The following is a 14115-nucleotide window of genomic DNA, read 5'->3' on the forward strand; positions in this document are numbered from 1 at the left end:
CCACACGGGGGGACCTAGTGAATGACCTGCAGAGAGCTGGGACCAAAGTAACAAAGCCTACCATCAGTAACACACTACGCCGCCAGGGACTCAAATCCTGCAGTGCCAGACGTGTCCCCCTGCTTAAGCCAGTACATGTCCAGGCCCGTCTGAAGTTTGCTAGAGTGCATTTGGATGATCCAGAAGAGGATTGGGAGAATGTCATATGGTCAGATGAAACCAAAATAGAACTTTTTGGTAAAAACTCAACTCATCGTGTTTGGAGGACAAAGAATGCTGAGTTGCATCCAAAGAACACCATACCTACTGTGAAGCATGGGGGTGGAAACTTCATGCTTTGGGGCTGTTTTTCTGCAAAGGGACCAGGACGACTGGTCCGTGTAAAGGAAAGAATGAATGGGGCCATGTATCGTGAGATTTTGAGTGAAAACCTCCTTCCATCAGCAAGGGCATTGAAGATGAAACGTGGCTGGGTCTTTCAGCATGACAATGATCCCAAACACACTGCCCGGGCAACGAAGGAGTGGCTTCGTAAGAAGCATTTCAAGGTCCTGGAGTGGCCTAGCCAGTCTCAGATCTCAACCCCATAGAAAATCTTTGGAGGGGAGTTGAAAGTCCGTGTTGCCCAGCGACAGCCCCAAAACATCACTGCTCTAGAGGAGATCTGCATGGAGGAATGGGCCAAAATACCAGCAACAGTGTGTAAAAACCTTGTGAAGACTTACAGAAAACGTTTGACCTGTGTCATTGCCAACAAAGGGTATACAACAAAGTATTGAGAAACTTTTGTTATTGACCAAATACTTATTTTCCACCATAATTTGCAAATAAATTCATAAAAAATCCTACAATGTGATTTTCTGGAGAAAAAAAATCTCATTTTGTCTGTCATAGTTGACATGTACCTATGATGAAAATTACAGGCCTCTCTCATCTTTTTAAGTGGGAGAACTTGCACAATTGGTGGCTGACTAAATACTTTTTTCCCCCACTGTATGTGGGGTACAGAGATGAGGTAGTCATGATTAACACTATTATTGCACACAGAGTAAGTCCAAGCGACGTATTATGTGACTTCTTAAGCAAATGTATACTCCTGAACTTATTTAGGCTTGCCATAACAAAGGGGTTGAATACTTATTGACTCAAGACATTTCAGCTTTTCATTTGTAATTAATTTGTAAACATTTCTAAAAACATATTTCCACTTCGACATTATGGGGTATTGTGTGTAGGCCAGTGACCCCAAAAATCTAAATTTTATCCATTTTAAATTCAGGCTGTAACACAACAAAATGTGGAAAAAATCAAGGGGTGTGAATACTTTCTGAAGGCACTGTATATGGCAGTCTGGTTGACCCTTTCATCCTTGAATGTAGCCATCCCCCTGACACAGTACTATTCAGAGAGTTACTAGGTAGTATATTCAATGTGTTTGTACCAGAGCATTGCAGCATTTACATGGCACTGTTTGCTTCTTTCTTTCACCCTGTGTGTGGCTATCCTGTGCTGCTGAATACTTTCCTATAACCAATCACGTTCAAAGAGATCAGTCCAAGTCCCTCTAATCACTGTACTGTTGTCTTGGTGCATTTCCAAGCTGTGTGTAGTAAGCATGTAGGATGGTAGTATGTTGAGTGTGTGTGCCTTGCTCTTGACAGACATGTTTCACTCAAACCAGACCACATGCTGAATCAAGGCTGCAGACATCAGTGTGCAGAATGCATAAACACACACACACACACACACACACAAACACATATTTACACCCCAGGCACACACACTTCTTCACTCACATGCGGTAATAAAAATACACCCCACCCTCGTGCCAGAGAGACAATCCCACTTCACGCTATTAATAGGGCGGTGAAGGGGTGTAGGTAGGGAGGGGGAAAACCCTAATAGGATTTCAGAACGCTAGGTTATTAGAGCTTCCCTTTGGGGAATACCACGGTGAAACACTCTCCTCACCTCCACATAAACACCAAATACACTCTCACTGCCTCTCTGCATCAGACCACAATCTGAACCACAGACATACAAAGCAATGCTAACATGCTAATGCTCCTCATACTGCAACCCATGCAGACGGAGGAGAGGAAAACAGACAGAGGAGAGGAAAACAGACGGAGGAGAGGAAAACCCATCACCCCCTCCCTCTTACCTTAGACACCTCGTTGCTGCTTAGCTCCTCTGTTGCCGTGGCACCAGATTCCTATGCGGAGGCCATGTCAGATGAGGGAAAGTGCTGTGAAAATCTCCCCACCCAGCTGCCTCTTTATCTCTTCTCTTCTTCTCTCCTCCGTCCTTACTCACTCTGTCCTCTCGTCCTCCTGCTCCAGAGTGAAGCGTGGTACCGGAGCTCCTCAGACAGACACTCACACACACGGAGATAAAGCACGCCAGCGACTCCCCAGCCCTCCTCACACACTTGACACACTCCCTCTCTAATTAGCCACTTCAAATAAGCAGCCTGGGCTAATCAATTAAGTGGCGGGAATTACCGCATGTGCTGCGCTGTCTTCCAATACAGATCATGAGGGAGTGTGTATGGAAGATTGTGTATCCGTGTGTGAGTAAGAGAGAGAGAGGGATGTGTGGTATCTGTGCCACTAGAGAGAAGCTAATTTGTATTCAAAGCTTGTTTCCTTCCCTCCCTCTCTCTCTCTGTCCTCCCTCTCTCTCTCTGTCCTCCCTCTCTCTCTCTGTCCTCCCTCTCTCTCGCAGTGAATGAGGGAAGGAGGGGATGTAAAACCCAAACAGAGTGGTGTGTGTGAGCGAGAGAGAGAGAGAGGGAGGGATGGAGGGAAGGAGGGAGCTCAGGTGTGCCTCTGTGCATCGGGCTGCAGCCTGCCTGCCTCAGGGCACACAATCCAATGAATACATGGCTATTGATCTAGTGCTGGTGCAGGTTTAATACTGCAGGTCAGGACTGATAAGAGATAGGGGCTGGCTTCCTGACACTGTTAAACAGGACAGGGTCAACAGCCAGAGAGGGACTGTTATAGTGGAAGGGAGAGTCAGAGTGTGTGTGTCAGAGAGTGTGTGTGTGTGTGTGTGTGTGTCTGTGTGTGTTTGTGTGTGTGTGAGAGAGAGAGAGAGAGAGAGAGAGAGAGAGAGAGAGAGAGAGAGAGAGAGAGAGAGAGAGAGAGAGACGGGGGGGAGTCGACATACATGTGCTTGCCAAGGCTTATCACATTAACAATATCAATGACACGCTCTGATATTCTTGATGGGGGCAGTCTGCCCTATTATTAATGTGTGTGTGTGTGTAACATTCCAGGGGAAGGGACTGTGGACTCAGGCTATTGAATAAAGCACTTGTCAAACTTTGCTATGTGATCATACTGCAAAGATCTGGGGCTCACAGTTTCACTGCATGAAAAATGTCCTCATTCAGTAGCAAGGGGGGCTTTAATGCAGCCGCAGTCAGCTCACATCTGAATCATAGCACACACGCCTTCAAAATAGACCCCACTATACCAAGGTAGCTATGCCCACCCAGTTATATCTAGTCTCAAAACCCCAGCTTCTCGCTCTGTCTTCTCACACATGCTCAGTAGCGCTTTGATACACATTTTAAATAACATTTCACACTGCATATTTAAACATCTTTGATCGGCCGGTGGTGAGGAGCATTGAATGCCTTGTGGCCAGAAAAGCTCATGAGTTTTAGTTCAAATCAAATCAAATCAAATGTTATTTGTCACATAAACGTGTTTAGCAGATGTTATTGCGGGTGTAGCGAAATGCTTGTACATCTAGCTCCGACAGTGCAGTAAAATCTAACAAGTAATATACAACAATTTCACAACATATACCCAATACACACAAATCTAAGTAAGGAATGGAATTTAAGAATACATGGACAAGCAATGACAGAGCGGCATGGACTAAGATACAGTAGAATATTATAGAATACAGTATACACAGTTGAAGTCGGAAGTTTACATACACTTAGGTTGGAGTCATTAAAACTCGTTTTTCAACCATTCCACAAATTTCTTGTTAACAAACTATAGTTTTGGCAAGTCGGATAGGACATCTACTTTGTGCATGATACAAGTAATTTTTCCAACAATTGTTTACAGACAGATTATTTCACTTATAATTCACTGTATCACAATTCCAGTGGGTCAGACGTTTACATACACTAAGTTGACTGTGCCTTTAAACAGCTTGGAAAATTCCAGAAAATTATGTCATAGCTTTAGATGCTTCTGATATGCTAATTCACATCATTTGAGTCAATTGGAGGTGTACCTGTGGATGTATTTCAAGACCTACCCTCAAACTCAGTGCCTCTTTGCTTGACATCATGGGAAATTAAAATAAATCAGCCAAGACCTCAGGAAAAAAATGGTAGACCTCCACAAGTCTGGTTCATCCTTCGGAGCAATTTCCAAACGCCTGAAGGTACCACGTTCATCTGTACAAACAATAGTATGCAAGTATAAACACCATGGGACCACGCAGCCGTCATACCGCTCAGGAAGGAGACGTGTTCTGTCTCCTAGAGATGAACATACTTTGGTGCGAAAAGTGCAAATCAATCCCAAAACAACAGCAAAGGACCTTGTGAAGATGCTGGAGGAAATAGGTACAAAAGTATCTATATCCACAGTCAAACAAGTCCTATATCGACATAACCTGAAAGGCCGCTCAGCAAAGAAGAAGCCACTGCTCCAAAACCGCCATAAAAAAGCCAGACTACTGTATGCAACTGCACATGGGGACAAAGATCGTACTTTTTGGAGAAATGTCCTCTGGTCTGATGAAACAAAAATAGAACTGTTTGGCCATAATGACCATCGTTATGTTTGGAGGAAAAAAGGGATGACTTGCAAGCTGAAGAACATCATCCCAACCGTGAAGCACGGGGGTGGCAGCATCATGCTGTGGGGGTGCTTTGCTGCAGGAGAGACTGGTGCACTTCACAAAATAGATGGCATCATGAGGAAGGAATATTATGTGGAAATATTGAAGCAACATCTCAAGACATCAGTCAGGAAGTTAAAGCTTGGTCGCAAATGGGTCTTCCAAATGGACAATGACCCCAAGCATACTTCCAAAGTTGTGGCAAAATGGCTTAAGGACAACAAAGTCAAGGTATTGGAGTGGGAATCACAAAGCCCTGACCTCAATCCTATAGAAAATGTGTAGGCAGAACTGAAAAAGCGTGTGCGAGCAAGGAGGCCTACAAACCTGACTCAGTTACACCAGCTCTGTCAGCAGGAATGGGCCAAAATTCACCCAACTTATTGTGGGAAGCTTGTGGAAGGCTACCTGAAATGTTTGACCCATGTTAAACAATTTAAAGGCAATGCTACCAAATACTAATTGAGTGTATGTAAACTTCTGACCCACTGGGAATGTGATGAAAGAAAGAAAAGCTGAAATAAATCATGGTCCTTTGTAGCTCAGCTGGTAGAGCACGGCGCTTGTAACGCCAAGGTAGTGGGTTCGATCCCCGGGACCACCCATACACAAAAAAAATAAAAAATACAAATAAAAAATGTATGCACGCATGACTGTAAGTCGCTTTGGATAAAAGCGTCTGCTAAATGGCTTATTATTATTATTCTGACATTTCACATTCTTAAAAAAAAGTGGTGATCCTCACTGACCTAAGACAGGAATTGTGTACATATGAGATGAGTAGTGCAAGATATGTAAAAAAAAAATTAAGTGACTGGTGTTCCATTTCTTAAAGTGGCCAGTGATTTCAATAGGCAGCAGCAGCCTCTAATGTGCTAGTGATGGCTATTTAACAGTCTGATGGCCTTGAGATAGAAGCTGTTTTTCATTATCTCGGTCCCAGCTCTGATGCACCTGTACTGACCTCGCTTTCTGGATGATAACGGGGTGAACAGGATGACATTATATTTTTGACCTTCCTGTGACATCGGGCGCTGTAGGTGTCCTGGAGGGCGGGTAGTTTGCCCCCCGGTAATGCGTTCGGCAGACCACACCACCCTCTGGAGAGCCCTGCAGTTGCGGGCGGTGCAGTTGCCGTACCAGGCGGAGATACAGCCCGACAGGATGCTCTCAATTGTGCATCTGTAAAAGTTTGTGAGGGTTTTAGGTGCCAAGCCAAATTTCTTCAGCCTCCTGAGGTTGAAGAGGCTCTGTTGCACCTTCTTCACCACACTGTCTGCGTGGGTGGACCATTTCAGTTTGACAGTGATGTGTACACCAAGGGACTTGAAGCTTTCCAACTTCTCCACTGCGGTCCCGTCGATGTGGATAGGGGGGTGCACCCTCTGCTGTTTCCTGAAGTCCACAATCATCTCCTTTGTTTTGTTGACATTGAGTGAGAGGTTATTTTCCTGGCACCACACTCCCAGAGCCCTCACCTCCTCTTCTCGTCATTGTTGTTAATCAAGCCTACTACTGTTGTGTTGTCTGCAAACTTGATGATTGAGTTGGATGCGTGCTTGGCCACGCAGTCATGGGTGAACAGGGAGTACAGGAGGGGGCTGAGCATGCACCCTTGTGGGGCTGTTGTTTCCTACCTTCACCACCTGGGGGTGGCCCGTCAAGAAGTCCAGGATCGAGTTGCACAGGGCTGGGTTCAGAGCCAGGGCCTCGAGCTTAATGATGAGCTTGGAGGGTACTATGGTGTTGAATGCTCAGCTATAGTCAATTAACAGCATTCTTACATAGGTATTCCTCTTGTCCAGATGGGATAGGGCAGTGTGCAGTGTGATGGCAATTGCATCGTCTGTGGATCTATTGGGGCGATAAGCAAATTGAAGTGGGTCTAGGGTGACAGGTAAGGTAGAGGTGATATGATCCTTGACTAGTCTCTCAAAGCACTTCATGATGACAGAGGTGAGTGCTACGGGGCGATAGTCATTTAGTTCAGTTACCTTTGCTTTCTTGGGTACAGGAACAATGATGGCCATCTTGAAGCATGTGGGGACAGCAGACTGGGAAAGGGAGAGTATGTTCGAATATGTCCGTAAACACACCAGCCAGCTGGTCTGCGCATGCTCTGAGGACGCGGCTAGGGATGCCGTCTGGGCCGGCAGCCCTGCGGTGGTTAACATGCTTAAATGTCTTACTCATGTCAGCCACGGAGAAGGAGAGGCCACAGTCCTTGGTAGTGGGCCGCATCAGTGGCACTGTGTTATCCTTAAAGAGGGCGAATAAGGTGTTTAGCTTGTCTGGAAGCGAGACGTCCGTGTCGGCGACGTGGCTGGTTTTCCTTTTGTAGTCCGTGATCGTCTGTAGACCCTGCCACATACGTCTCGTGTCTGAACCGTTTAACTGCGACTCCACTTTGTCTCTATACTGATGTTTTGCCAGTTTAGTTGCCTTGCGGAGTGAGTAGCTACACTGTTTGTATTCTGCCATATTTTCAGTCACCTTGCCATGGTTAAATGCGGTGGTTTGCGCTTTCAGTTTTGCGTGAATGCTGCCATCTATCCACGGTTTCTGGTTAGGGTAGGTTTTAGTGGGAGTGTTTATATGAGCAGAGGACCTCTAAGTGCTCCCCAGTCTACCCTGAGGTGAATCAGCAGGTCAACCACGGGTAACTCCACAATGACTCACTCACCTTCATTAATATAGCATTACCACTGGGAGGCTGATAGGCATTAGCCACATTAGCTAACACACAGTGCTCTCTGTATAGTATCTGACCCTACAGCATAAAGCAACACTGCCACTGGGGGTAACCCCTCTAGGCAAGCATAAAGCAATGCAAGACTGTTTTTACTTGTATTTATAGTTGTGCATGGCCTGTATACAAACAATTATCATAAATGTGTTACAATTTTTTCTTTTTATTATTGTTTTTAAACTCTGCATCGTGAGGAAGGGCTTGTAAGCATGTGACAAATAACATTTTATTTGATTTAATCATAGCCATTGTAGTCAATGGTAAAATATAAAAGGGGACTATTTTGTGGAGGCTAGGGCTGTACTAATGGTAGTTGCCCAGCTCTATAGCTCCAGCCCCAGCCCCCTGCTCCCCCCTCACTACCCCTCCTCCAGTGCATTGCTGTTCTGGCTCGGTGGGGTTGTCAGAGTGGGGATGAGATATGGCTACGGCATTGTGGAAATGAGGAATCTGGCCATTATTAGGCCGTTATGGTTTACAGCACATTGGATGTCTGTCCCATGGGTCTCCTCTCCTCCCCTCCCCTCCCCTGCCCTGTGAGAACATAGCCGAGCTGCCTTACTGACTGATCAATACAGACAGAGGAGGAAGGGGGAGGAGAGGAGGGAGGGAGGGATAGAGGGGGGTAAGGAGAGAGAGAGGTGGAGGGGTCCGGGTATTCTCACTGTGGGAGATGTGGGATGTGGATGTGTGGTTACTATGGTAACCCTGCCTCAACGCTGCACACCGAGACACAAAAAGACAGACACAACATGGGTGGACTTTATGGGGTGTACACATACATTTACACATGCATGCACTTTGCACAAACATACACTGAATTAATAGAATATTCATATATGCTGTACATGTATGTGAATACATAAGCACCTCCGGTACCTCTGGTTTTACTGCCTATAACACCTGCATACTGACCAGTTTTAATAATTTAGGTGATTGATTTTGTGAGAGTCTTACATTTGATGGGCATCCATGCAATATAAATAATGTGATGATCCTGCAGTATTGGGCAGTCAGTCTGAGGGGCAGTCAGTGAACTGAACTAGCAGTACAAATCCAGTGGTTTTGATTTAATTGCATATTTCCTTTAACAATGTAATGGCATAATACATTTCCTACGTGGACAACCTCCACTCAGCAGATCAGTCTGCAGAAAGATGGGAAAACATGCTTAAGCATACACACATATGTGCACACATACATTGCCAAGCCAAGGCTCCAGCTGTGGTCCATAGGGGCAACTCATTAATCAGACACACAACAATAGGCTACAGGTGTAGGATCTTAATTTGATCACTCTTTTGTTGCTGAGAATCTTCCTGCACCGCAGGAAATGCAGATGAGATTTGTGATTTACATACATTCACTGAAAACCCACACTAACACATAGTTACATTAACAGTATTGCACTTTTCATGTAGCCTACTTTTGGCCAGCTAATAGCCTAACCACCGATCAAGCAACATTATGGACTAATCATTCAAATCCTGTTGCTGAAGGATTACTTTGCTATGACAATATACATGTAGGTCAAATTAAAATCCTACATCTGTACATTCCTGTGCTTGGTCTGCTGTCTAAACAGCCTCACACTGTTGGCCTTGGTCTGCTGTCTAAGTAGCCTCATACTGTTGGCCTTGGTCTGCTCTCTAGACAGCCTCATACAAGGCCAACAGTATGAGGCTGTTTAGACAGCAGACCAAGGCCTTGGTCTGCTCTGCTCGGCTCACTGAGAAACAAAACAATGAGCACTTAGGTAACACCGATGTGAGAGGAGAGCGTGCTCAGGGGAGAGCGTGCTCAGGGCGACACAAGGTGCGATACAATGTTCAGTCAGCCGGGCAAATGCCTGACTGACCTATCTTAACCTTATGCAAATGTCTGCTAGAGTGGCCTCCATTCTTGCGCTCCTGGAATGCTGTAGCTGTACTGTAGTCTATGCTCTGTGTTGGGCTGCTTCAGGTTTGTGTCATAAATATGGACGGAATGGATACAGTGAGTGGGCTGGCAATGCAAATGACAGGGACTAGGTGAGATGATTTGATGCCGATTAGAAACTAAAATCTTGTGATTTGTTTTACGCGCTTCAGTTATTTTTACAGGATCTGATGAAGCCTCTTGTTCATGTGAGAGAGACTGCAGAAAAGCCTTCAGGCATGGGGGAAATTATGCATGTTATTGTGAACACACCAGATGGGGTCCAGAGGCAGAGTACACTGAGGTATAGGGTGTTAATGAGATGTAAATGTAGGTAGTGCAGGCCTCATTTTAATGGATGACACTGCAAGGTTACGCAGGTTGGAGCAGGCTGGCATCCCAAATGACAGGTAGAAAACCTGCATGCCAAAAAATTCCCATTTGTCAAATTTGGCTGGGGACAAAACCTCATTATAATGACAAGAAGTGCACCTCCTACAGAGCTGATTATTAATCACTGTCTCATGTGTACACTATCAAAGGAGCACACCCATAATGACTCCATTCTGCCTCAGGTGATAGTGTCTGTTTGGCTGACTGCATGGTCTATTAGTGAGATGGAATTGATCTTGATTTTAAATGACTTTTTAAACTTGTTAATCTTGATGACTGCATGGTTTCCCTCTCCTGAATTATCAAGTAATAATCAATGGGTTTTCAATGGTGTAAATATTTAAATTCGTATAGGTATGCTTATACATGTGACAATGACGTTTACAATAGAGTACATACCATGGAAGTGTCCCTAACATGTCTACTGTGTGGTATCTGGCCCATACTTTATCTTGTATCTGGCCATAGGCTGCACCTTGTTATCTTAACTTAACCGACCCCCATGGAAACTGATGAGATAACCAAGAACAGTCGCCCTCAAGTTAACGTTCCACTTTTTTAAGGAAACACTACCTATCCTGGCAGCAAGACATATTCTAAAACTGTTTTTAGAAAATAAAACGCTAAGACTATTGCGGTAGTTAACGGGCTCGAGCATTCTTCTGGAGCATGCTATTCTTCTTCCCTGGACCTTCACTGGAACGAGAGGCGCGCTGAAGTGTTCATTATGAAGTGGGCTACTCTAGCCTCCTATTACGTCTCACTGAACTTTGTGGTCACTCCCACAAACGAATTCGTGTTTTCCTACTAACTTCCCAGCAGTTTTCATACCAAACGTCACACATCGTAGAAGTGGAAAATACAGTCAAATCAGAATGAAGAGTTGATAACTGTTTCAATCTGAGTCCTTGAACCATATATTTCTGTGCGCTTGTTCTACATTCCAACTGCGAGTGAAAGTTACATCATATTACGCAAGGTAAGGCTATTTACCTATTTGTTCAAATGCTTTACAAGTCATTTCAATTGTATGGAAATTATTGTAGTTCATCTCTTTTAAAAGTCCATTCTGCGGGTCAACTTCTAATTATCATATCCCATGAAGTTGTACCATGTGGATCCCATTTTGCATTATTATTCAACATTGAGGTTGTGCCACAGATCTTTAAAAAAAAAGTGTTTTGTTTTGCAACATTGCTTATTACAATGTTGTAACTGGGCTGCTTCAATATAATTACAACTTTTTATGAATATCATGTGAAATTAATCTGTTCAACTTTCATTGTAGTCCTGTTCAAAGTGTAAAAACCAAGTACCTGGCACCATTTCACAATAGACTGCCTGTTGTTAAATAATAAATTGTCCTCTTTAGGCATTCCTGAACTGAATAACTTTGTCAGGAGTTTTCTATGTCTGAGCCACTTAGCTTTGTATGAAAAAACTCCCTCGCTCTATTGGCAAAGCTTAAGACACAAATCCCTGCTTTTGGTATAGGAGAGATGAATGTGCCTTGATGCACATTAATATAATGTGTGCATTTAAAATAGCTGCTTTTGTGGCCCACTCAATACTGATAAACAACCTCTCAGTCATAGACAACTGACACATCTCTAACAGTGAGCGCTTCATTAACTATTTTATTTTATTTATTTCACCTTTATTTAACCAGGTAAGCCAGTTGAGAACAGGTTCTCATTTACAACTGCGACCTGGCCAAGACAAAGCAAAGTAGTGCAACAAAAACAACACAGAGTTACATATGGGGTAAAAAAAAAAACATAAAGTCAGAAATACAACAGAAAATATATATACAGTGTGTGCAAATGTAGCAAGTTATGGAGGTAAGGCAATAAATAGGCTATAGTGCAGAATAATTACAATAGTATTAACACTATTAACACTAACTAACCTACTCCATGGCAACAAAGATCCCCTAAAATGGCTTAAATGCTTAAGGAGACATTGCTTAGGGATAGGGATTTTTTATTTTTTTATTTTTTATTTCACCTTTATTTAACCAGGTAAGCCAGTTGAGAACAGGTTCTCATTTACAACTGCGACCTGGCCAAGACAAAGCAAAGTAGTGCAACAAAAACAACACAGAGTTACATATGGGGTAAAAAAAACATAAAGTCAGAGATACAACAGAAAATATATATACAGTGTGTGCAAATGTAGCAAGTTATGGAGGTAAGGCAATAAATAGGCTATAGTGCAGAATAATTACAATAGTATTAACACTGGAATGCTAGATGTGCAAGAGATTATGTGCAAATAGAGATACTGGACTGCAAAAGAGCAAATTAAATAACAATATAGGGATGAGGTAGTTGGGTGGGCTAATTTCAGATGGGCTGTGTACAGGTGCAGTGATCGGTAAGGTGCTCTGACAACTGATGCTTAAAGTTATTGAGGGAGATAAGAGTCTCCAGCTTCAGAGATTTTTGCAATTCGTTCCAGTCATTGGCAGCAGAGAACTGGAAGGAATGGCGGCCAAAGGAGGTGTTGGCTTTGGGAATGACCAGTGAGATATACCTGCTGGAGCGCAGACTACGGGTGGGTGCTGCTATGGTGACCAATGAGCTAAGATAAGGCGGGGATTTGCCTAGCAGTGATTTATAGATGGCCTGGAGCCAGTGGGTTTGACGACGAACATGTAGTGAGGACCAGCCAACAAGAGCGTACAGGTCACAGTGGTGGGTAGTGTATGGGGCTTTGGAGACAAAACGGATGGCACTGTGATAGACTACATCCAATTTGCTGAGTAGAGTGTTGGAGGCTATTTTATAAATGACATCGCCGAAGTCAAGGATCGGTAGGATAGTCAGTTTTACGAGGGCATGTTTGGCAGCATGAGTGAAGGGAGGCTTTGTTGCGAAATAGGAAGCCGATTCTAGATTTAACTTTGGATTGGAGATTCTTTATGTGAGTCTGGAAGTTGAGTTTACAGTCTAACCAGACACCTAGATATTTGTAGTTGTCCACATACTCTAGGTCAGACCCGTCGAGAGTGGTGATTCTAGTCGGGTGGGCGGGTGCTAGCAGCGTTCGATTGAAAAGCATGCATTTAGTTTTACTAGTGTTTAAGAGCAGTTGAAGGCTACTGAAGGATTGTTGTATGGCATTGAAGCTCGTTTGGAGGTTTGTTAACACAGTGTCCAATGAAGGGCCAGATGTATACAAAATGGTGTCGTCTGCGTAGAGGTGGATCTGAGAGTCACCAGCAGCAAGAGCGACATCATTGATATACACGGAGAAAAGTGTCGGCCCAAGAATTGAACCCTGTGGCACCCCCATAGAGACTGCCATAGGTCCAGACAACAGGCCCTCCGATTTGACACACTGAACTCTATCTGAGAAGTAGTTGGTGAACCAGGCGAGGCAGTCATTTGAGAAACCAAGGCTATTTAGTCTGCCAATAAGAATGCGGTGGTTGACAGAGTCGAAAGCCTTGGCCAGGTCGATGAAGACGGCTGCACAGTACTGTCTATTATCAATCGCGGTTATAATATCGTTTAGGACCTTGAGCGTGGCTGAAGTGCACCCGTGACCAGCTCGGAAACCAGATTGCATAGCGGAGAAGGTACGGTGGTATTCGAAATGGTCGATGATCTGTTTATTAACTTGGCTTTCGAATACTTTCGAAAGGCAGGGCAGGATGGATATAGGTCTGTAGCAGTTTGGATCTAGAGTGTCACCCCCTTTGAAGAGGGGGGATGACCGCGGCAGCTTTCCAATCTCTGGGGATCTCAGACGTTATGAAAGAGAGGTTGAACAGACTAGTAATAGGGGTTGCGACAATTTCGGCGGCTAGTTTTAGGAAGAAAGGGTCCAGATTGTCTAGCCCAGCTGATTTGTAGGGGTCCAGATTTTGCAGCGCTTTCAAAACATCAGCTGTCTGAATTTGTGTGAAGGAGAAGCGGGGGGGCATGGGCAAGTTGCAGCAGAGGGTGCAGAGTTGGTGGCCGGGTTAGTGGTAGCCAGATGGAAAGCATGGCCAGCTGTAGCAAAATGCTTGTTGAAATTCTCGATTATTGTAGATTTATCGGTGGTGATAGTGTTTCCTAGCCTCAGTGCAGTGGGCAGCTGGGAGGAAGTGCTCTTATTCTCCATGGACTTTACAGTGTCCCAAAACTTTTTGGAGTTAGTGCTACAGGATGCAAATTTCTGTTTGAAAA

The 14115-nt window shown here is 44.3% G+C and overlaps 2 protein-coding genes across 6 annotated transcripts in view; one reads left to right on the forward strand and one right to left on the reverse strand.

Moving 5' to 3' along the window:
- LOC121569423 (phospholipid phosphatase-related protein type 5-like) overlaps positions 1-2708 on the reverse strand; it is a 64263-nt gene extending 61555 nt beyond the window's left edge. For all 4 annotated transcript variants that reach the window (XM_045221256.1, XM_045221254.1, XM_041880367.2 and 1 more), the window contains exon 1: positions 2165-2708. The gene's annotated coding sequence lies outside the window, so the exon portion shown is untranslated. The remainder of the gene's footprint in view (positions 1-2164) is intronic.
- Positions 2709-10726: 8018 nt separating this feature from the next.
- LOC121569424 (paralemmin-2) overlaps positions 10727-14115 on the forward strand; it is a 49493-nt gene continuing 46104 nt past the window's right edge. For both annotated transcript variants that reach the window (XM_041880368.2, XM_041880370.2), the window contains exon 1: positions 10727-10916. The gene's annotated coding sequence lies outside the window, so the exon portion shown is untranslated. The remainder of the gene's footprint in view (positions 10917-14115) is intronic.

This window comes from Coregonus clupeaformis, chromosome 7 (assembly GCF_020615455.1).
Source record: "Coregonus clupeaformis isolate EN_2021a chromosome 7, ASM2061545v1, whole genome shotgun sequence".
NCBI lineage: Eukaryota > Metazoa > Chordata > Actinopteri > Salmoniformes > Salmonidae > Coregonus > Coregonus clupeaformis.